The sequence below is a fragment of the Pygocentrus nattereri genome, chromosome 27 (assembly GCF_015220715.1).
Source record: "Pygocentrus nattereri isolate fPygNat1 chromosome 27, fPygNat1.pri, whole genome shotgun sequence".
Lineage (NCBI taxonomy): Eukaryota > Metazoa > Chordata > Actinopteri > Characiformes > Serrasalmidae > Pygocentrus > Pygocentrus nattereri.
In genome coordinates, this window is record NC_051237.1 from 11,202,428 (window position 1) to 11,228,634 (window position 26,207).

Sequence of the window (26,207 nt, forward strand, 5' to 3'; positions counted from 1 at the left end):
ATTCGCACACAAACGCACATGCACCCATGTAGACGAGGTGGGAAGTTGCACTAAGGAACTTCAACCTGTCGCTCATGTAGAATTAAAGATGTAACTACTGCTTCTCCAACCACCATAACCAATAAATAGCTAGAGGGCTATCGACAGATCATCTGTACGACAGATTGATCAACAGATCATCTGTACCATAATGTATCACTATATGGCAAGTGCCGATATCACTTGTAATATATTGTTCACAAATGATCACATGAGATACTGGGGAGGAGGAATATGCCCAAAGCTCCTTCTTCCAATATAATGTCCTATAAATTTTCCATCTCTACCTTCTTGTTCCCATGAAAATGTTTTTGCATGCCACCACCCCATCTCCATGTTCCACAGCCCTATCCCTCCTTCATCAAGCTAAAAGCAAAAGTGCAGCACTCCAGCCCATGTTCTTTACCTCCTTTGTCATTCATGTCTTGAAGGTCTGAACTAGCAAATACTTGATTATATATATATTCAGAGAAGCTAATGAACTAACACTACTGGTATACGTTAGATGCTGATGGAGACCTGCTGTCTTTTATACAAAGACTTTTCTCCTCAGTGGATGATGTGTCAACATGTTATTTTGTCAGAGAAATATAAAGTCATTGTTTCTGGATTTAGCACACATCAGCTAGAGCAGTTAGCAATGTCCACTCTCCCTCAGCCTTCTCAGCCATATCCTTTACATCGCATTTTTGGCAATATGCTGAGGTGCAGGCAAATGTGTCATAGCAATAAAGTAGAATAAACTTATTCACAAAACTGACATATTACATTACTCATGATTAGTCTGTGCATTGTCTCCATCATTCATTTATGAAAAGTAAGATATACTTACATAATGATTTTAGAATTCCAATACTGGCCCATTGAGCCATTAATTACATCATAGAATACTGAAATCAATATTACAGTCCTGCTAAAACATTAAATGTGCACTTGCTTGAACTATTAGTCTGTGTATTTTCTCCATCTTCTACTTAGGAAAAGTAAGATGTACTTACATAATGATTTCAGTATTTGAATACTGGCCCCTTGAACTGTTGACTAAGTACTAGAATACCTGTGCACATCGGCAGTACTGAGTACCTTGTAGAATGTCTTAGTATATGCAGTATTTTCAGCACAGAAACTGAAGTCTGTTAGACTCTATTATCCTCTGTTTGATACACTCTTGTGCTAAAATAAAATGACTCTCCTAAAAACTCTAAAGAGTGACCAGTCAAAAAGCAGTATAGGAACTCTAACCAACACAACACAATTAAAAAAAAAACTAAACAACTTAGCAACTGAATGTTTATGATTATGCAACTGAGTAAAAAAGTCGCATTCCTTCTTCACAATTACTGCTAAAGAAAATGTAGAAGAATTATCATGCAAAACTACATAAATATCAAAAAAGTACTATCCATCAAAAGGTAACTCAGAAAATGTAACTACTCACATCTGAAGACATATACATGTGCACTAATTTCCTTTGGGCCCCTTTGCTTTTGGCTTTATTAGAAATACAATAAAGCCAAGGTATTCATCCCTTTCCCTTCAATACTTCTTTATTCAATAGACAATCTTCAATAGACTCTCTCTGCTCTGTACAGTATATGTCATACATATGTGCGCTAACCAAGTCTAAATCTTCATATGTGTCATACTTGGCAAAATCAATCTGATTCTGATTTCTTTGTCTTTCTGAGAGTATACAACAAAAATATTCTAGGGTTCAGAGCCAAATGGAGAAGAGTCTCCCTTTCATGTGTGGTGCTACATTCACCATGCAGTGTTTCCAATTTCTTCACACATGCCAAAATCTCTAAAGCTGTGAGTCATAGTGAGAGGGAAGAGGGACAATGAGACAGATATAGAGACGTAGAGACACAGAATGAAGGAAGTGATGGTCTGTTTAAAAACTATGTGTTTGTAATGGTGTTTTGTGTGTGTGTGTGTGTGTGCATGTTTGTGTGAGAGAGAGAGAGAGAAAAGAGAGAGAGAAAGAGAAAGAGAGGGAGAGAGAGAGAACCTTCTTTTCGAAAACCCTGCCGCTCATAGAGGTGTAACAATACACATATTTTCAGGTTTGATGCAATTCTAAGGTCAAGTTTAATTTAATTTTAGACATTTACATATTGGTCTGTTAAAATCTTTATTCTACAAATTTCTGATTACACACGAAATAGACCGTTTTGGCTAACAGAACACAATTTTTGTTACAAAAGAGTTATTTCCTTATGCAAAAATTGGAAATGAACAGTAAAGAACAGAAAAACTGAACTGTTTAATGTCTCGATTTTTAATACTCCCATAAGTGAAAAATTTTACATCAACAATCCTGTTTACACCTCGCATCAACACGCGTCTCTGGTGATTGGATCACTTTCGGATTTCACTTGAATGTGTGAAAAGTCAGGTGCAAACAATCCCAGGTAGTATAGTGTAGAACAGGTAGTTCACATCCATAGTGAACGGATTGCGATCGGATCACTTAAACCATATCTTGAGCTGGTCAGAGACCAATTTTGACCAAATTTAACGAAAAGTTTTTGATATTCATATACAATTACATAAATGGAAATGCGTCTGTCAAACGCTGACCAGCAGGTAAGAGGATAAACAAAACAACAAAAAAAAACACTGAAAGATGACAGATAAATGAGGCTGGAGTTTTTCCCAAAACCAAGAGCCTGCTTGCACTCTGGCCCAATGAGCATCCAAGCCAATTGGAACATAACAGGGAAAAGAATAGACAAAATGAAAATGGAAATGACGCGTAGGCTGATGCGCTTTCTCTGAGGGGGATGAAAAATCTGATCTCATTTGGTCAGACTGAGGATGCCTTTTAGTGAAAAGTATAAATGGAATGCAGTATATCCAGAAATATATGCAGAAAGTATATCCACATACGATCTGCACAGGAAACACGTCAATGAAAAATGTAAACAGGCTAAATGTGTCACAAAAGCACAATTAAATATGTGTAAAATCTACACTTTCTGAGGCTGGGTATTACCTATAATTACAATATTCGATTTTCACATTTTGTGGTTTCTACAAAGACAGCAAATGAGATACTTGGAAGAGACTGAGAGGTGCATCACTGACCCTGAGCCAAATATCGATAGACTTTTGTAAATGTCATATTTTTGAAGGACAACGCTGGTTATCAGAATGACCTTGTTGGTCTGCTGCACAAAGAGCTGACAAAAAGTACTGACACTGAAGATATGTAAATCCTTGCAAATGACCTGAACCGCTTATATACCGCTGCTCTTTAGTAATGAACAGCATAATGCCTGAACATGATTTCAGCAGATTGCAAGGTAGCTCAGGCTTGACATTAGTATTGAAGGTGTGGAGCTACTGACTGTGGAGCTATGATGGATTCCCTCTGGGAAACATTTGTGTCAGTCATTTGTAAATCAGTTCCGCATTTCCATGCATCCTTTGCCAACGGGCCCAAGCAGAGAGCAGAGCGTCTGAAAGCAGGCAGCTACGCATATCATTTAAACCCGTACAAAAACAGAAAAACATACAGGGATGAAAAGAGGTACAATTCCTTCAGTCTTTGGAAGTGTGGCAGCACACAGTCAACACAACCTAAATCACCCAGATTACGCTGTTAAAGGTACTTAAGCGTCAGTTAAAGAAAGTTAAACCTGAGGTCTATGTGTAGTTAGAGTCTATGTGTGTCTGTCCCTTTACTGAGAATAATGAACAGCCAATTCTCTCTGCCGCTGAGTTCACAACGCCCACATGTTGGAAAAGATTGCGTGTTATTATGAGAACCACAAGTGTTATTATGAGAAGCACATTTGCTGTATTGTGTATTGCTACCAATTTAGATCTCCAGTGCTAAAATGAAGCACCATTCTGGAGAACGGAACATAGTCAGTCACTTAAATGTGAGAAAAGCAAGGCTGACAGGGTTCTCTTTGTATCAGTCATGTGTACATGCTCTTAATAATCTGTAACAGGCCAATATACCAAATAAAATCATATCAAAATCAAAATCAATCATCTGTTTATGTTTATATGTCTAGGCAAAAACACACGTACAATTATTACTATTCCCATGTAGTTAGTATGGCTGTAGAAGAGAGTGGCGTTCCTCCCATAAAAAAACAGCTGTATACAAGTAGTTTGCAAATGAATAACATTTGACAGCTCTCCAGCCTGCAAACGAATGGTTACATTTGGCATTTGACAGATTGAGTGTTTTTATTTTGCCATTGCAGCAGCATGACTACATAACATTTATTTATTTATTTATTTATTTTCCCTTTCAACTTTCAATGTCTCTAAAAACAGTAAATGTGCACTCATGCTCCCATGCACTGACATGGCAGTGTTTACATTATTTAAGAAAGGAAAAGGTCCCTCATATTTCTATTTGCAAAAACAAGTGTGCACACTATAAATAATGGGAATCAACCCTGCTGCTTAGCATCCCTGGTGTTTTTTCCTTTTATCCCTGGTGTTAATCTTCACAGAATTACTGTTCCGATCAAATGAATGTTTTCCATATTAGTAAAGAGTAAAGAATAGTCATACTGCAGTATCATCAAGTCTGTAAGGAAATACAAATATGAGATATTTGAAATATTAAACATATTTGTCATGTCATGAAATTTTCATTTTCTTTTTTCATGGAATCATGAACATAACCCAGCCATGCACACTATAATATAGGAGTGCAGAAACCATTACAAGAAGCCTTTGTTTATCCTATTACAACCTCTATGATAATGCTAATTTTGAATTTGCAAATTTTCTTATTGGCAATGTGAAGATTCCAACCAACATTCAGGTAACTTTGTAATATTATGCCCTAACTCCTTAAATTGCATAGTATGTGTACCAACACTTTCTTTACTCTTATAGCTACAGTACTGTGCTTCCCAAATCATCCCAAACCCTGAGAAAAAAAGCAGGGGATGGCAGAAAATTGGTTGTACCATCTAATACAACCGGTGGCAACACTCAGTCTGGAGCCCTGGTGGACAATAATCTTCCTGAGATATGCTCAACCAGGAAACCTTTTCAAAACAATGTGCCTCTGTGAGCAGTACTGAGGATTTTTGTGGTCTTAATAAAACTAACAAAGGGGGAATGAAAAGTAAAATTCTAAAAACGTAGCTACTGTCTCACAATTGCCAGCTCTTCAGAATGACAACAGAATGTGTTCTGTGAAATGGTGAGCAGGTTTGAGATGCAGGGCTGATAGAGCTGCTAAAGGCAGAAGCTCTGGAGAGAGGCCCTGTCACACACCTGTCATCCAACAATGGCGGAGAGGTGAAGTGGCTCGGTCTGGCCTCAGGGGCTCACAACTCTACCTGTCTATCGGCTCAACCACAGCCTGGCTAGGTGCCGGACACGGCTGACTGAAGTGGACCATTAGAGATGACACTATTTCAAACCTGAAAGGTGTGCAATATCTGTCATATCACAGAACCTCAATTTAAGCCACAGAATCAGTTATCACATGATTAAAAACTGCATGATGTAATGAAATATTTGTCATTCAAAGCTCAATAAAATGGGCTGAAGTAATTCTGTCTGAAGCAGAGACAGGGACTTGAGTTGCATGTTGACTAACTCATGACTTGGACTTTAATTGTGTCACAACCCAACTCGGACTCGAGATTTAAGACTCAAATTGTTAAAAATAAATAAATAAATTAGGAGAACCATCAGTAGTGCAGAGGATACAAAAGGTTCTCAGAGGCTTTAGGTTTGATACAGATTCAAATAATGAGCCTACAATTCTAGAAAAACTTCCAGATTGACAGAGAGAACAAAGCAAAACAACTTTTGGCTAACTTGTCATTTTAGTACCAATATTTCTGGCTTGCACAAGATCCAAAGAGCTGAAGTTATCAGTTAATCTGGTTGTAGTAATCTACAGATAACATTCCTTTGAAACTAAACTTTTGTTAAACTTCAACTGAATTAACTATTATGCTAGCTACGTACCATAGCTGCTATACACACCACAGACTAGCCAAACATTTTAAGTTGTTTTGTCTCTTTCTTTTAAAAACCATATTAACTGTAAGTGTGCAGTGCTTAAATTTTGTTCTTCAGAAGGTTATTCTGTACTAAAAAGGTCCTCATTTATAAGCATTGTTATTGACATGGAGCATAAGTCAAATTCACTGTGTATTGTCTATTCATTGTGTAACTCACAATGCTATGAAATATGCAATTACAGAATTACATTTGAATAATAGAGCAATACAACACTATTACATTTTGGAGCCAATGTCTGGACAGAACAACGGCTGAGAATAAGTACAATTGGTGTGGTGAAAAGCATGATAGAGGAGCTTGTGCACATGCTCTATACATAATTTTACTATTTTCATCTCAGTGACAATTCTCTCTGACAGCAGTTATTTTTTCCAATTTTGCTTTCATGCGGTGGGTGGCACGTCTATCCACATGTGTGTACTCAGGGGGCATCTTGCTGTCAGACAGTGGAGGTGGAATCTAAGCCTGATGGAGATGCTGTATAATCCATGTGATGTGACAGCCAAGAGGGCGGGATACAGTGATTGAGCTGTGTCAAGCAGCTCTAGCGCTTTTGCTCTGTTTCATTTACTGAAGAGCTCAACAAATGAAAGGACAGAGCCTGACTGGGGCACAGAGTGCTGGTCTATGCATGCATTTGTATGCAGGGGCAGGTGCAGATATTAATTCTGTGTATGTTATCTATATGAAAGTACATGCTGCTTAGCCTGAATTAGGTTGCACAGGCACAATATACTATGCCAAGTGTTGATGTGTCTATTCTTATACCTGAGGCAGGGCATGAAACACTTTAGCCACCAAGCAGAATTTGAGGCTTTATTATTATCTGCCACAAAAAATGAAGCTAAATGTACGTCAACTGGAAACTCTCTATTTAGAAACCTCGTGTAAAGGAGAATCAGAGTACGCAAATACAGTAAGGCTACGCTCACATTACCAGGTTGAAGTGGAACACATCCAGTTTTTTTTACCTCTATGTGACAGACATCTGAGCTGTGTGGACACAAAAAATGAGATCCAAGTCACTTTCAGCATGTTCACATTACATGACTTTTTTGTTTGTTTTAGACTTGATCTTTCTGTCATGATTGTTTATGCATATGAGGCCATGTTTGCATCACCAGGCTGAAGCAGCACAGATCAAATGTTTTTTTTTTGCTTTAATGTGGCATGCATGTGATGTTTTCTGTGCTGTGTGGACACACAATTCTGATCTTTTCACATTACATCTCAGTCTGAGATCTGAGACCTGAGTTTTTGCTCAGATTTAATCTTTCTAACTTAATGGTTCACATTTGTGTTGGTGACACGAAATTGTCATTAATGTGTCCAGACAATTCTAAAAACACTCTTGCCCCATTGAGACAAAAATCTAGATCTGTACCACTTTGGCTTGGTAATGGAAATGTGAACAAACTTGTGCCTTGACATGACCATGTACATATTCCAGTCAATAGCATGATGTGGATCTTGAAAAACAACAAACGAATACATTAACAGGATTAAATTTAGCACTGATCATCTCTCAGTTGTCCATTATTAGTGGAGAATATAAAAAAGCCAGCTCAATGCTCCGAACATGGGATCATAACAGACATATGAGCATTCACAATGGGAAAAAAATGTGATCTGGCCATTCTCATTGAGTTTGTATAGCCACATGCATCTGATCTAGGACCACATATGAAAGTGGCTCAGATCTGATTTTTGCATTCACACAGCTCTAAAAACATTAGATTTGTTTCATATTAAGGCAAAAGGTATGATTGTGATATGGATTTGTGCCATTTCAACCTGGAAATTTTAATGTAGTCTTTTATACAATATATTTCCAAAAGTATTCACTCGTCTGCTTTCAGACGCACATGAAATTGAGTGAGATCTTAGGATCCATAGGGTTTAATATGATATTGGCCAACCCTTTGCAGCTATAACAGCTTTAACTCTTCTAGGAAGGCTTTCCACAAGGTTTAGGAGTGTGTTTATGGGAATATTTGACCATTCTTCCAGAAGTGCATTTGTGAGGTCAGACACTGATATTGGACGAGAAGGCATGGTTTCACACCAAACTCGCTCATCCATATCTTTATAGACCTTGCTTTGTGCCCTGGTCATGTTGGAACAAGAAAGGGCCATCCCCTAACTGTTCTCACAAAGTTGGAAGCATGGAATTGTCCAAAATCTCTTGGTCTGCTGAAACATTGAGTTCCTTTCACTGGAACTAAGGGGCCAAGCCCAACTCCTGAAAAACAACCTCACACCATAATCCCCCCTCCACCAAACTTTACACTTGGCACAATGCAGTCAGACAAGTACCGTTCTCGTGGCAAACCCCAAATCCAGAGTTGTCCATCGGCTTGCCAGACGGAGAAGCATGATTCATCACTCCAGAGAACACATCTCCACTGCTCTAGAGTCCAGTAACGGTGCTTTACACCACTGCAATTGAAGCATTGCACTGTGCTTGGTGATGTAAGGCTTGGATGCAAAAGCTTGGCCTTGGAAACTCATTCCATGAAGCTCTCTACACTGTTCTCGAGCTAATCAGAAGCCCACATGAAGTTTGGAGGTCTGTAGTGACTGACTCTGCAGAAAGTTGGTGACCTTTGCGCACTATGCGCTTCAGCATCCGCTGACCCCACTCTGTCATTTATGAAGTGGCCTACCACTTCATGGCTGAGTTGCTATCATTCCCAATCTCTTCCACTTTGTTATAATACCACTGAATGTTGACTGTGGAATACTTAGTAGCGAGGAAATTTCGCGACTGGACTTCTTGCACAGGTGGCATCCTATCATGGTACCATGCTGGAATTCATTGAGCTCCTGAGAGCGACACATTCTATCATAAATGTTTGTAGAAGCAGTCTGCAGGCCTAGGGACTCGGTTTTATACACCTGTGGCCATGGAAGTGATAGGAAAACCTGAATTCAATGATTTGGATGAGTGAGTGAATGAATACTTTTGGAAATGTAGTGTATGTACCCTTATATCAGATACATATTAGATTCAGAGTAATGCAACCACAATGGGAAAGTTCAGATTGGAATTCGTATCACCATCAGTGTTAATATGGCATAAGTGCTTAAGACGTATTGGAGTAACAGCTGCAAAAGCAATGCAAGTTTTTGCTTTAATAATGAATAACGAATTTTTCATCTTGCTCTAACAATGAAGAGCTGAATGTATCTTCAGGATGAAGGCATGTGCTGTTAGTTCATTTGATGCCTTTTTTCATGACATATGCTCATTCACATGACATTACTGATCTGTGTGTGCACATGCTGGTACAGGTGTGCTCACACTAATGATAGATCAGGTCACTTACACAAGAGAATGTGAACCAGTGAGTCAGAAAGATCGTACCTGAGCAAAAAACTGGACATAAAGAGTACAAGTCTGTCATCATTACTCCATACTGGCTCTCCTAATGACTTCTACAAAAACATAATTTTGTTGTTGTTCTGGGAAATGCCTTACTGCGCATTCACCTCTAAGCAGGAGATCTTAGTGTACACAGCATTCTGATGTCTCTGCCATAGAAATGTCCTCTGATAGACAAGCATCCTAATCAAAAACAACTATTACAGGATCAATAGGTTTGGCTGGCAGGCTGGAACAAATCATTTGGTTTTGGAAGTTCAAGTGTTCAAAAGGTTCAAAAGCTGGCTTACTTTATTTTGGATAATCACTGAACAAAGAACTCCAAGTAAACAAATATGCATTTTCTTTGCCAGTTCACATATAAGTTACTTGTCACTGATCCATTCGAGAAATTGGAAAACGTGAAGTCTCTGCCATTTTGGCGAATCCTTTCAAAAAAGGTGTGCAACTGAACAGGTTGTTGGGATTTTCTTCTCACTTTTACATCACAGCAAAATAGAGCCTTTCCTGCCATTAGAATAACCACACCCACCAACGCAGCCGTCGCTGCCACCGCTATCGTTTCCAATGTGATTTCACAGCAAATACCATTATGAACATAGTCTAAAATCTTATCTCACCTGTTGAGTCACCATAACAACTTCAGTTAGGACTGAATTTAGGACAGAAGCTATTACAGAACAACAGTTCTGAGGTTCATAACCTTATTCTAACTCCAGATAAGAAAACGCTATTACACAAAAATCCTAACTAGACTTAATTTCCTAAATTCTATATTAACTTTCAGAAAACCCAAGATGTGTCTTAACTTCTGGTTTAACTGACTGTTTCTATAGTTTTACACAGTGACAGCCAGTTCATTATAACTAGCATGCTGCTGTTTATTAGGAGGAATAATGTTAGTTGAGTCAGCTAAAGCACTGGAGAAACTGAAATTGGGGAGCAGCAACGCTCTGATAAACAGCAAGAAGCACTGTAACAATATTTTCAACTTCCAGTTTATCCCACTTTAGTATTGTTTGACCTTTTTTACATAAGTAGCAGTAGCTAGCTGGCTAAGTAACTTGATTATTTTGATTACGTGTTTATGTTTCAGCTGTGTGCATATGGACGGTAGCACAGTAGTAGCACAGACATGAGAGCTGATTGTCAACTTCGACTGAGTAAGTTAAGATTTCCTAAGTTTCAATTCAGAGCAGTAAGTTTTTGGGACCTTAATCAGAATAGTGATACAAAACTGATGTATAAGACACATATAAGATAAGCATTGCATAGACATCTCTGACAGGTCTATATAATTAATGCTAAATTCCTGTGTGTTGCAAAGTCAATAAGATAGCATCGTCAATAAACCTCGTAGTTTGAACATATAAGGCCACCGTTCCCCATCACACAGCACCCAAAAATTCATGCACCAGTGATAACACTGCCCAATACCTGGCATCTGATTCCGAGCACTGCTCAGTTTCTCGGTGTCCCTCAGCAATTTGACATTAAAAGAAATCCATACTGAGACTAAAGAAAGACAGATCTTACAGTAGATCACATGTGGTTCAAAATGTACACAAAGTAAAGCAGTCAGTTGTTCAACTTTATCCTTCAGATCTCAGATTTTAATCCAAATTATTAAATACCCCAGCAATACTGTATAGTGCAGTAATTTTTACTTAGAGGTATTAAAAAAGGGGATAGTGTCCAACACCAAATGACAGCTAAAACTTGCTCATATGTCATGCCTTTGAAACTCTCAAAATAACAACAAGCTAAAGGGCTTGAACACTTGGCCCTTCATCACCATGGTGTTCAAAGTATTGACCTTAATTCCACAACTGATTTTTCCAGATGCCATTCCAATAAACTGGAACAGATGCTGCCCTCACCACAAAATTGTTGACATTCGACCCAATTAAGAGTTATTGAAGCAGCTGAGGCTTTAAATTAGTCCTAATCATTGGCAAACAGAGACAACAGACAACAGGAGACCCATTTATTACCAACTTTCAGGGAAAAAAAAAACATCTCATGGCTCTGATTCTCTATTCTTTGATGTTTTATTCCTTTATAGTTTTGAAGATAATTAGGCCAAATAATTGTTACAACTTATTATACTTGATCAGAGTTTATATAGTTTAGAATTATCTGCATTGACATGGATAAACCAACCCAGGATAAACCTTTCAGAGTAGCAAATCAAATCACAAGTCTAGATTGCTATCCTTCTTTTGGTGCTAATCTTTTCAGTTATATTACGACAAACCTTAAAATGTACAACAACCTAAAATGTAACATATTGGGAAACGAGATTAACAAAATTTATTTCATGTTAGGTCTATAAACTTCTGATATTTGAGTAACATGTCAATGGGAAAACATAGAGCCAAAAGAAAGTAATGCGACCCTCCTGTGTTAGCTTTTTAAACTGGGAGCAAGTTATTTTATTTTTTTAAATTTTGTACAGACAAATGGTGGGTTTAGCAAGGCATAGTTACTGGGTGGTGAATGACCCCTGACCGCCTGATCAGACGCTCTTGCAAACAATCAGTGTAGAAATAAAAAGTTAGCAAATTATTACTTTTTCTCCATGCAAATCAGGCAGGTTAATCATGTTATTACATTAATTCTACCTTTATATTAATCACTGGCAATTCTACATTTTTACTGGTGTGTGATTTTGCACATTGCATAAAACACAGTCCTGCAAAATGCTTAATGTTTTAAAAAGGATCTCTATATGATTTTTGTAAAGGGAAAGTGCTTCTGAGGTAAATGTGCCTGCTACCTGGTTCGCACAATTTGTCAAGAATAAAATTTACTGTAGCTGGATACTGCAGCAAATTCTGCCTGCAGCACATCACACAAATGACCTTAGCAGGTAAAATGAATGCCACTGGTGAGCTGGCAACACTACCTTATCCACATTTCACACTTTTGTCATTTGACATTTTCTCACTGAGCAAAAGTGTGTAGCCATACATGAATAGGAAAACATGATGTCATGTTTGATGGATTTCTTCTAGAGAAATCAATATGATTGATTGACTTCATGTAGCTTATCATGTACACAAGTATAAATGAGTATAAAAACCAACATGTCAAGATAAAAGACCTAAAATAAAGGGCCAATAATAATATATAGTAATAATATATATATATATATATATATATATATATATATATATATATATATATATATATAAGGAACTACTTTTAATGTAAATCAAGAAAAGTTTTCCCAAAAGTCAGTGTGATTAAGTCTCAAGTCAAATTCAGTTCAAGTAAAGTTCAGTTTGAAGGAATCAAATTTAGAATCCAAGTGCCTTATATTACACGCATCATTTAATTAAATATTGGTCTAATAACTCTGTATCTCCACAGAGATGAACTTTTCAAGGCTGAGGTAAAAGACATGATTTCTATAAAATAATGTTGTTTCTCTATGCAGCTGTCACATTTACATTTATATGTAAAGAACATCATATAAGCTGAAAATGTTTACATTTTTAGTTCATTTGAGCAAGCAAACATATGGCATCACATATTTCACACACCAGTTGCCTTTTCCGGTTATTCTGGTGAAACAAATCAATAAAAAAGCTCTTGGTGATCGCAATTATTTTCTGCATACAGCAATAAAGGTACGATCCTGCTTCTTTTAGAGAACACAGCAGTAAAGCAGCTCTACATGCTGATCTCTTTTACTATGCTCAACACGGACATGCATCATTTTAAAGATTGAGCCAGAGTCTCTGAATGTATACCAACAATACGTTAGCTCAAACAGGGTATACAATTTATACCTGATTGATTTGTCATGAAAGAACACAATAACCACTTTAAGGAGCTCCGAAATCAAGCACACAGGCCAATCTTCTAGCAGGGTCTATTGTGTTAGCATTTCTATTCCACAAATGCAGACAATTTTGTTGACATGCTCTCTTGAGGGTAAGAATATGAATAAAAATGAGTTGCATCTTTAAATTCTGTGCTAGTGACAAGTAAAGAAAATCAGCACACTTGACGGCGGACCTTGAGAAGGGAAATTAGATGAGGGTTAGCGTGTGGCCTGGTCTCAGGTGGGTGCTCTGGAGAGAGCGCTTCAGCGGCCGCTGAAGAAACAGCGCTGCAGCTCCACACTCCCTCTGAGGAGCTTTCTGAAATGTCAGCTCTGACAACCTCGACAAATCTGCGCATACAAACACATTTTCATGCTTTGGAGCCCCCCATGGGTATAAACCCATTCCAACTTTTTAGATCTCTTTCCAGCATATGTACCTTTGTAGCTTTGAGTGGAAAATCACTACGATGATGAAATCATAAATAAATAGTGAGTGCAGAGAAGGGTGGGAAGGTGAAGCTGTCATCATTTACAAAGGTTGTAGACAAAGCTATAAAAGTTCTGTGATGTAAGGCCATATGCAGAGCCTGCTCAAGCGCTGTTGTATGTCTGTTTGCATTACAATCACTTCAGCAAAGGGAGCAAGGACAGTGACATAACAGGGCCTGCTAGCTTAGGCCAAATCATCTGCTCCCTAGCTGTTCAATTCATCACTGGTCTGCTTGGGGGATCTGCCAGCAATGGTCCATGTCAAAACAAAGCCTGGAAGAAGTCATGTTAACAGGACCCACAGGCACACAAACAGACAAACTTCAGCACTGACCTCCTGGTCCACACTGGACTGTTTGCTCACAGTCTTTTTTTTTTTTTCATTTTACATCTACACAGTTTCAAAATGCTAAACAGAACAGTTAATGAATATGCTACAAATGAACCACAGGACAGAAACAACTTATAACCTTTACTTTGACTTGTGGGTGTTTTTCTACTGTACATTCAAAGACTGAACCAAACAGTTATCAATAGAACTTACATATTTAGCTATAGTTTACTTTCTATCTACTTCACAGGCTGCTGCAACAACCATAATAACAGCAACTGACAGTTGTATTGTCTTTTTGGTCATCCAATTTGGCAAATCAGCTACTTTGCCTGCTAGTTAGCTTATTTACTAATATAAAACAATGTACAATGCACTGTTCTGCATTTACACACTAACACAAACAGTACTATTACACAGAATCTTGCCTAGAATAAAGCTTTTCTGAGCAAAGACATTGGTTCTGTGGAGGCTACCATAAATGCTAAGAGGGTTAGCTTGCTAACTAGCTTACCATAACAAACTCTTTATCAAGTAATATTTCTAAGAACGTCCAAATTCACCAGGAAGAGTAAAAAATTCACTGAACTATTGTTGGGCTAAGAAGTAATTATTTCCCGAGAGGAGAATGCCTTTGAGAACCAATAGAACCATTTGGTACTAATCTTTAACAGGTATCAAAAACCATACAACTGGAACGTTTAATACAGGACCGATGGCCAACTGAAAAATTACAGTTCCAGTTTTCTGGAGCCAGACGTTTCGGTGCTTTCTTTAGTGGAAAAATGCCTTACAGTAATATATTGTCATAATTTATATTCCTTTCTGTTTACAGTCCTTAATGTAACCCAAAAGCCTTACTGTAACTTATCGCCCTTACTGTAACTTATAGTCCCTGATGTCACCTAAAAGCCTTACTGTAACTCATAGTCCTCAGGGTGAGTTAAAGTCTTTAATGTAACTTATTGTCTTTAAGCCTTGCCAAAAATTATAGTCCATACAGTAACAATTACTGCTTAATGTAACTTAAAGACCACACAGTAACTTATAGGCCTAGATTTTAGTGCAACTTATAGACTCTACTGTAACTTATTGTACTTCATATGACTTATAGTCCTGAATATGACTTGATGTCCTGTCTATAACTTATAGACCATACTAGGCCTTTCTGTAACCAATAAGCCATATTGTATTTTACAGTCCTCAATGTAACTAAGAGTCTTTAATGTAAATATGTCTATGGTCTACTTGTATAAACATGATATGCAATAAAAATAAACTTTACTTGACTTCGTCTCTGCTTTTTTATGATTGACTGTGCCGAGCTGAACATAACCAATCAGGCTGCTCCCAAGCAAGTGGTAAGGCACTGATTAAAGATACTATGCTACATAGACTACAGTGAAAGACTGTTATGAAACCAAAAAAAAAAAAAATGAAGTGTCATAAATTGATGATTTTGTTGTGTGTGTCTGGGTGCTGGTATCTGGCCCCATCATCCAAATATATGTTCCCTAGGTTGCAAATCAAGTGTTATTTATTATTTAGATTGTGTTTAGAAGCATATTAACTAGTTTGAAAGTAAGCTTTGGGACAAAATATGAATCTTTGCTATACATTCACTGGGAAGAATCAAATTAGTGAAGCATACTGTACACAGGCAGAGTGGCTGTGGCTGTGCAGCGTCAGCTGAAATTGCTGAGTCATCATTGCAGAATAATTCCTAAATGGAGAAATGAGTTGGCTCAGCAGAGCTGCTGCGGGCTTAATGCTGCAGGTGCCAATGGGATTCACAAAGGATCATCGGTGCTTCAACCTGGGCAACACATTCGGAGGGAGATGCTGAAAGTGTATATGGCTGATTAACAGCACAGCACGTGTACAAATGTAATCATGCAATCAATTAAAACGGAATCCTCTGGCACCTTGGGCAGGTCGCTTTGAGGCATAGGGGCGTGGGGGTTTGGGGGATAGGGTTTGGCTCGTTTTCATGCTGCTTGCATTCCTCCAAACACATCAAGCAGCTCTGCAGGGGGCCCCTTTTCTCCAGGCACTTACTAATTCACTTCCATCCTTCCCTGCACTTGATCTGAAACTGAGTTAAGCAGTGACTGCAAGAAGCCCTTTTGCGCTTTTGCCTCGGCGAGACGGAGTTGTTAAAGCACGGCCCCCCAGCCTGAGGGTGTTGCTTCTGCATCTGTCAGTCCTTACTTATCTGCGCCATTCAACTATTATACCGTCCCTTCATACATATCTCTTAATCGCTGTGGCCTGCTTGTCCCGAGTACATGCTATGGAACAGGGGTTTGTTTTGGCCTGAGCTCCATCAATATGAGCCAGCTATCAGATGAGGTAAAGCAGGTTAAGAGGGACTTAATCAGGCCCCTCGCAGCTTTCCTAAACCACAGAGAACGAACAAATGGTTGGTGAAAAGTCTATCAAAGCTTTAACCCCTCATCAATCTCAAAACACTGGAAATCCTGATCCTGCCACAACAGCTGTTAATTAGCACACTTAATTACGAGCTTAGCCCTGACCGACAGGAGCATGATCCATCCTACACTAACGTAATTAACGTAATTCATAGGCGCTTCCTGGACCATGAAGAAGAGACAACATTAAAAATGAGGATATTTAATCTTTGCTCAAAAGAGCCCATCTGAAAGTCTGTTTTTTCATATTCCAGAGTAGGTGGTGCTGTTATTCATTTGTATGACAATGAAGGAATAGCAGACTTCAAAGAACTCACTCTAAACACATTACACTCCATCATCATCAAAAGCCTATCTAATGCTCCGTGCCTTTGTCTGAAAATGAAGTACGTCCAAATGACTGGCCATTAAAAGAATGAGGAGCTGCTGAGGTCAGACAATAAAATTATATGTCTTTCTGGCATCAGGTTAGGGGTTTATTATGTGATGTACATCTCTATACACGTCAATATGAAAACTTTATTCTATGATGTGGCCTGGACTGCACTCAGACACTTTTCAAAACCAGACATAAAAGGCACATGTAGTGTTAGCTGTCTGGGGTTAAATTGAGTGCTTACCCATATTACCAGGCACCAATGCAACATAGTCAACCATAAACTGGGCACAAATTCATTGGTGCAACCTAGTTTGCTGTATCCAAAAGTATTTAATGTGTTAAAGTTTCTTTTTTTTAATTCCCACTGTCTCACTAGTGTCATTCCTGTTTCATTTGCATGAATATATGTCTATCTGCAGACAATAGCTACTATCTGATGCTCGCTGTACATGGAAAAGCTAAATTGCATTTCAGACTCACAGTCTAAAGCCACCTGTAACTCACTTCAAGCTCAGCTGCAACAGTTGCAAATGTCTCAAACTTGGGAGACAGGCTTCATGAAGCAGCCAGCTGAAACAGCGATCACAGATTATGCGATTACGTTGAACGGCGTTATTTCCAACAAGAAAACACAACACAAACACAAAACAACTGGATGAAAGTAAGACCACCTTGACTGACTTGTAAAGCTGGTAGTTTTTCATTTTGTCACTTTCCTAAGTTGTGACAATGAACATACCATCTCAAAGCTAACGTTTCCGAAACCTTGTTAATTAGCCAGCTAACAGCTGTTTAACAGTGTCAGAACTTAAGGCTCACACTGAAGATAGTGTCTTAAGCGAATTTTTGAGGGTATTTAGTACATTTTTTTTTGATGATTCCTTATTCTAAATTGTGGTCAGATCTAACACAGCACTGAAATGCTGTTTGCTTGTGGCCTTTTAATATAAGTCATAATATATGGGCAATAAATAAAAACTACATACATTGTGGAAATAGATAACCTACAGGAATGAATGAATAAATTAATCAAAACAATGAATTAATCAACAGGGTCTTGATGATAAAATGTTGCAAGAGTCAACAGAAATAAAGTAAGGAATGACCTAATAACACTCTGTCTTGTGGGACTCCACCGTGGTGTCAGCAGAAAGGACAGATGAAGCTCAGTGGTCATGGGTGGACAGGCCCAAGGGTCACTTCACTGACCCACAGGCTAATAAGGAATACTGAAATGAGGTCAGACCTGACTTTTCTTCCTCACTCTGGCATGTGATGGATGACTGCACACATGGCACTGTATGTTTGACACAAGCCCTTATTGAGCCCACAATCACAGTGCGCAAACCGTCACACACATACGCACACACGCACACGCACTCACACACACACACACACACACACACACACACACACACACACCCACACACCAACACAGCCAAATATCCAAAGGCTATGCTATGGCAGACCTAATCTACAACCCCATTTCCAAAAAAGCTGGGATGCTGTGCAAAATGTAAATAAAAACAGAATGCAAAGGCATGCAAATAATTTAAACCTTATATTAATTAAGTTTAAGTTTAAGTTTAAGTGACCCTTATTAGTGGGACAACAGGGAAATTACACCTCCGCATTTAACCCATCCGTGAAGTGAAACACCACATACACACTAGTGAGCACACACACACTAGGGGGCAGTGAGCGCCACTTGCCCGGAGCGGTGGGCAGTATCAAGACATGTCAAATGTTGAAAAGTGAGAAATGTTATTTATTTATTTATTTATTTTTATTTATGCCCATTAGCAACATATTTCAGAACAGGTGGGATGGGGCAACAAAAGACTGGTGTGACGAATTCTGTAATGGAAATTACTACAGGGCCACAGGAACACTTCTGAAAAACACTATCTCTGACATGCAAAAGAGAAACCATACATAAACAGAATCCAGAAACACAACCATCTTCTCTGGGCCGGAGCTCATTTAAGATGGACTGAAGCAAAGTGGAAAAAAGTCTTGTGGTCAGACAAATCAAAATCTGAAATTCTTTTTGGATATTACAGACTGTGTCCTCCACCTAATTTATAACCAGTGCACAGTTCAAAAGCTTGCTTCTATGATGGTATGGGGTGCATTAGTGCATTTGGCCTGGGTGACTTGCACATCTGTGAAGACACCATTAATGCTAAACAATATATACAGGTTTTGGCAACATCCAGATGATGTTTTGTTTCAGGGCAGGCTTTGCTTATTTTGTTTGAAACAAAAAATACACCAAGGAAGTTCCCATCATGTTGAGCGGCTGAAATCCTCAGTCAAGCAAGAACGGGAAAATGTTTCACTTTCAAAACTACAACAACTAGTCTCCTCAGTAAAAGAAGAGGTGATGCAACACAGTGGTAAACATTTTTTTTGGAATGTGTTACTGGCATCAAGTTCAAAATGGGCATGTATTTTTCAAAAAACAATACAAATTCTCAGTTTTTTGACATGTTGTTTTTGTATTACTTTCAATTAAATATAGGGTTTTCATGAGTTGCACATCATTGTATTCTGTTTTTATTTACATTTTGTACAGCGTCCCAACTTTTTGGAAACAGAATCGTACAGTATGGTACAAAAGAGAACATGGAAAACGGCCATTAGATATAAGGTATTCATTATTCAGCCTCAGAAAACAAAGCAGAAAACACATACCCCCAAGTGCCCCATATTGTGTACGCTCAATAATGCATGGATGCTTCACTGCACAGATGAATTAAATGTGGAGGTCATATACCTCTGTGTGGAAGCACAACTGATCAATGGTTCTGAACTCTGAATTCTGAATATTTCACAGAAACGTACAGTCTTCTGACTCTCGCCGTTATAACAGCTTTTGTTCATTACAGACTTGTTTTCTATTATTTGTTTTTATTTTTTCCCAAAGAAATCTGCAGGGATCATTTTCCACACCTCCAAAGACTAGAGTCATCTGGGATGGTCTTTTCTATTCTTTTTTGGCTACTTCCTTTTCTCTTAACTGCTTCTTGACAGCTACACATCTTTCAGATCCACTGCACTGAGCTGCCTTCTCACAGTGAAAGAATGGACAGCAAAACATGTGGATTTTTTCTGATCTGAACCTGGTGGGCTTGATTTTTAAAATGTTTGATTATATCTCAAAAACTGAAGCTTTACGCACTGCTGATTTGATAGTGACAGTCTTGGTTGTCTACCAGGTCTTTCATGGTTATTGGTAGACCGATGTTCTCTATACCTCTCTACACATAATGTTTTTAAACTCCAGCAGTTTTGGAAACAGTTGTTTTTTTCCTTTAACTTATGTCTAAACTCCTCAGAAATATTCACAGAAAAATGAATCATTTGTCCTTAAGGGGAGTTTTGACTGGAAAGTAAATAAATGAATGATGGTGTCTGATTTTTGCATAGTACTGTATTGGCAGATGAACTTTTTCACCTGATGGCCAGAAAAGTGCAAAAAAGCAGAAATCCTTGGAGTGATTAGATTACTTATCATTGTAAGAACAGTAAGTACACACACACACACACACGCACACACACGCACACACGAGACATAAGGCTAAGAACAAATGTACACATTTTTGCCTTATATTACTACCAATTTAAAGTATAATTCCAGCACCTGTTCGAAAGCTCTTTGTCTAGCCTCGCTGCTAATCATTCTTTAAGAAAGAACCACATGGGTAAAAACAGAATTATGCTATCTCCACTAAAGGGATGGCATGCCAGTCTCGCAGCCACTCCAGAAAGTCACCTTCAGCATCCTGCTCTTCTCCAGCAAGAGGGAGAATCAGCAGTAATTATGCATGCATGCTGTTGATATTTTATTGCTGCCCACTAATCCCATTATTTCAATGCCCTTGATGAGAAAGTATTGACAAAGTGTAAAGCTTGTTACTGGATTTCAGAATTACCCCATCTCCATGCACAGCCCCCTCTCTATTCTTTTGTTTGCACTGGGACTTGTTTTGTTGGTGCAGTGCGACTTTAGGAAACAGATGTAGACTTTAGATTTATCAGGCCAGCATCTTTATTTGTACCACTGGTTATTATGGATCATGCATCAGTCCAAATATGCATTAGATTAATGGTATTGATATGTAAAGGAGAGAGGTTTCTGATGAGGGTTTTCTGACAGCAGACGGCTTTGCTTTTGCATGTGTTTGCGTCTGTGGTGCAACATGTGGTTAAAGGATGTTTTTCAAGTGTAGGGATCTTGATTGCATGACTATAAATTACAAACCGCACTGCCCGTCCAGGCTGCAGCTGTTTTAATCTCAGTATTTATACCAGTTTCTTCTGTATGCTCTCTTTTCCCTCCTCAAATTTTGTATCCGCTTTTGATTTTTATTTTATATCTATTCAAGTAAAGTCCTCCAAACTGCAGTTCTTGAAGCCACATGTTTACCAATGCATTTGCCCACACACACACACACACGCGCACACACACACAAAGACACTTAGGTAATTAGTGCTTTCAGAGGTGTAATCAACCGTTCTCAACACATTGCACAGAGCTGTTTCACTCCTGAGGGAATCGGGAGCTATAATTGTGAGTCTCACCAACTTTTTTTTCCCATAATGCTCATTTCATCACAGACCAAAGAAAGGAGAAAGTGAAAGGCAGAATTGGAAGTAATGCCAGCATTAACATAATAGCACCACAGGAGCCAAATGTGTGAGGATATAGATGTGCAGCCTAATGCAAATGGGTCCTTTAAATTGCACCGAGACAATGGAAGGAATGTTGTAGGCATTAATACAACTACTACTATTAGTCATTATAATAATAATAATAATAATAATAATAATAATAATAATTCCAAGCATGGTAATGTAGTACTTCTTCCTAGCACACGTTTTTTCTAGATTTAACATCTCGCTCCAGACCATCCTTATAAACTTATATGCTCAGAAATGTGTAGGTTTATTATGAGGAAGCTGCACTCAAACTGCTAACAAAGTTAACAAGCAGCACGAATTGTGACGTATCAACAGCTGTACTATAATATCACACATTCAAGCAGAAGAGTAAATCAGAAAAATCTCTACGGATGTGGCAAAGACCTAGTAAAACTGTACTAAGACTAACTGCTTTTTATAGCCCAGATTCAGTTTTGTTTCTAGCTAATAGACAGATATAGTCTATATAAGACTCTGAAAACGTCATCAGATTTCTTTGTACCACCTTTTTAATCCTTAAAACTACCTACGTGGAAGTTTTTTCAATTTACTTTTACTGCTGAAACGTGAGTCATAACAGTAATATATAGTGTGAGTATGTTTACCAACTTATTACTGAAAATAATTTTATTTATGAGGTACTTTACTGTGTCCTTTACATAAGCTTAATAGCTAGAATCTGTTAGACATTTCAGAGTAATTCAGATACACTGTCTTGGCATTTACTCAGATGTTACCCAAAATAATATAAAATACTTGAGTACTGGGGTTTGTACTTCATACTTGCCAACTTATTACCTAGAACCTGCTAGACTACCTTGGAACGTACCATCATGTTAGCCAACATAATAAAGCAGACAAAAACACAAAATGGGAGAATATTGGTAAGTTTACTTTATACAGGGAAACTAATCTGTATTTGAGTATAATGGCATGATACATGTGAGTGAGACAGTGCTGGGATCTGTGTTCTTTGCCTGCCATCATCTGCAAAAAGCCAAAGTGTAAGAGAACTTATAATTCCACCAGCATCTGTCAAATGCACCCATCCAATTAGTTTTTTCTTTCTATAAATCAAGGGCTGGGGTTCATATAGGTCAAATGCGGATAGCTATGAGGAGGTTTAATTGTAACAGAGCGCAGCAACTTTTGCAGTGTGAGTCAGTCAATTATGAAAAAATATCTATGAAGGAAACTCAAACTGTACCATTTTCTACAAGAGCAACGTATCATTTACACTAACAACCCTTTCTCATTGCTTCAGTTTACCGTTCTGCTGTCCATTTAAACCAGTTATGTACAGGGCAGTTGTGATAGATATCTCACTTGAGCCAATAACTTTCATCTTTCAGTCATTTAATAAACCAGAGGAGGTCTGTGATTTTGCTCCCTCACACCCATGGAAAAACTCCGGGAATGCTTCTAAAACGTTGATTCTTTCATCTCTGCAGACGGCAGTAGCTCTCATGACCCTAAAGTCTGTGACGCACAGGCATATGCAGTCCAAATGCACTCTACCAAACTCTTCTATTTCTCCCTGTTTGTCGGGTGCCTGGTTCTGTCTCTAAATAACACCATCACACAGTAATGAATGCCTCTTCCATCAAAGGCTTTTCAGGAGAGGACGGCTTTTCCACTGTTCTGGGCACTCAGCCTAGCATCAAGTTGGCTCAGTTCTAGGTCAACAAACTCCAAAAACTTCTTTACATTGTGCTATTTATACTCTAATTAGCACTATTTATTCTGTAAGTCCTGTAAAAGCTTTTTCACCATTCAGTTTGCATTTATATAGAAAGAACAACTATGCAGATAGAACTTGACAACAATTAAAATTATTTCTAAAGGCAGTCTTAGCCCTTTCAGGCAGAAAACTGCCACAAAGCTAAGCTATACTGGTAACATTATACTGTAGGAGAGGGTTCATAAGACTACTAAAAGTACGCCCTGACAACTGACATAAACATACAGAAATATTTAAAAGGCTAAATGTAGCAGGTGTTGTATTGCATAAAAATGCTTTTGCAAACTTTGATTTACTGCTAAATGCTGTAAATGTAAATAATGACTGACTTGGCAAAGGGTAAAATGATTTTACATAATGGTTTCAGAAAATAGTCATCTTTTATTCACGGGACACAAAACCTGTCAGAATTACATACATGTCAAGTAAATGCAGGCTTTCTAAACTGTATTTTATCACTGCTGTTGGTATTTTACAGAAGTAAATTTGCAAAACTAAATGATACATTTTATTTCACAGATTTATTTATTTTTTTCACTATAGCTGTTGCAGTTGGAGATATTGTGGTAAAATACTGTATGTCAGAAAAACTAGTTCAACTAACAAAAATTTCTAACGATTTACTTTAATTTTACGGATTTTTACCATCAATGAAAAAATACTTTTACTGTAATTGGCAGTTTTATCGGGCACCCCTATGGCCTTATTATTTGTTTTTTATTTATATATGTTTCCTTCTTTCTGTTTCTTTTTTAATTATTATTTTTTTATTATGTATTTATCATGTAGCCTTATGAACAATGCCCTGTACATTTAAATGGCTAAAGTTTTACTGCTATACCCAAACATTAGTGTCATCCGCATACAGGAAACACAAATCGGCCCATTCTCTCCCAGCCAGTCTCTGACGTTCCACATCACCCTCTCCACACTGATGATGCCATGCAGTACAGTCTTCCCATCCAGCCGAGACCCTTTTGTCTCAAGAAGCAATGTGGCTCTCAAAGATATCCCCTCTAGTTGTCTGAATTCTACATTCTGTAGCCTTCATTCTTCAAGCACAGAAGAAGCTCAAGCACGCTGTCTTGTTCTTTCACTGCAGGTTCCACTGGCACCCTGCTGCTGCCTCCTGTCACCTTCGGGCCGACTCCCATTGTCTCTTATCAGCTGACAGGCTGGCAAGACGCATGTGACCCCTCGTCGCCCAGGAAACCACAGAGACACATGTTGTGTAGTGAAGATGGGTGCCGTATTTTTAGGGAAGAAGGAATAGGTGGCACTGATTCAACACTCAACACTGAGCCAAGCGCACAATACCGTAATCCCCCCACCAGCATTACTATATCCCCATGTACAATTCTGCAATTTGCTGTTGCTTTTGCTCGTACAGGCACATCAACAAATACCACTAATCATAGAAGACAAACATGTCCCTTTTGTAAAATAGGATTTGATGCAGGTTTTATAGGATTGGCAAATTCCAACATCCACACGGCATGCGTTTAAGAAAAGTGCTGTAGTGCGTGGGCTATGCTTCTAAGAATCTCTGCAGGGGTGAGCTCCTAAATTTCAATGCGGTTAGAAAAATCTCATGCCGTTTTTGTGCTTGTTTTCTTCTCTCTTTGCATCTTTACACCATTCCACTTGTGCCACAGGGTCTCTGCTTGTGCACCAGCATTATTATTTCCCATGTAGCTGTGAGACCTATCATGGGTTTCGTAGCAGAGTGCTTGCCTTCCCAGTGCCCAATTTCATTACGTTTCCCCTCTCTCTCTTTCATATATTCATCCTGCTCTGCTCCATCAAAAATATGCCCACCACAGCTGACATGGCCGCTGCATGATAGGTGTTCAAATAGACTGAGTGCACAAGGAAAAACTTTTGATAGAGCGCATTGCAATTAGTGTCAAAGCACAGGAGTGGAAACCCTAGAAGAAAAGGCTCGGCCGCACATTTGAACTTTTATTCACTCAATCGTTTCACCTCCGATTCAGCCCCCTTGAAAACTGAAAGCTACTCATTTGCTGCTGAGGCCTAAGTGTCGGAGATGGTTCCCACATTAGAGTGTCAATAGCTAGAGAGGATAACTGGTTGATGGGCTTGAAGTGACTACAGTGAACGCTCCATAACAGAGCAGCGTGGGTAACCCTGCCCACCATCAAAGGCACGATCAAACAGCCCTAACTATACGCAAAGAGCAAAAAGATTAGAACCACTCTGTAGGCCTCTGGCATCCACCCAAACATCAGCTATTGTTCTTTTCAGTATTCAGATCGATCATTTCACAAAGATCTCACTTCCATTAGGAGCTCATTAGGGGGGGCTGGCTTTCACCAGGATGCCATGCATATGTTTCATTATGCCACTGCTGCTTTTGATCAGCAGGGGCTTGAAATTATTCATCCATGACGGTTCTGATGCCTAAAAATGAACCATTTTGTAGTTTTCTGATGAACCATGGGCAATGCACTCCAGACTGAAATCCATTTACTCTCCCCTTGAGAATATTTGTTATCAAATGTTGTCAACAGTTATTTCCTTGTTTTTTTGTTTATTAGTTTATATGCAGTGCTGTGAAAAAAGCAGAGACCACTCCACTTATTGAGTGTACAGTCAAAATGGCTATTAATTACAAGTTATTCATTTTTGAGATAATAAGTCTCAGAGATAAGTCTGAGGAGATTAGTTATAAAACTTGCAGAAGGACGGGCCAAGTCGAAGGAAAATAAGTGAAAAAACAAGACTTTCCAGAACATTAAAAGATGGAGATATCACAGAACTCCTAACAACCATGAAAGACCTGGTAGACTACCAAAACTGCCACCATGCTGTATTTAAAGCTTTCATCTAT

The 26,207-nt window shown here is 38.5% G+C and overlaps 1 protein-coding gene across 1 annotated transcript in view; it reads right to left on the reverse strand.

Annotated features, from left to right (window-relative positions):
- Positions 1-26,207, reverse strand: part of csmd3b (CUB and Sushi multiple domains 3b) — a 575,187-nt gene that overhangs the window by 348,237 nt on the left and 200,743 nt on the right.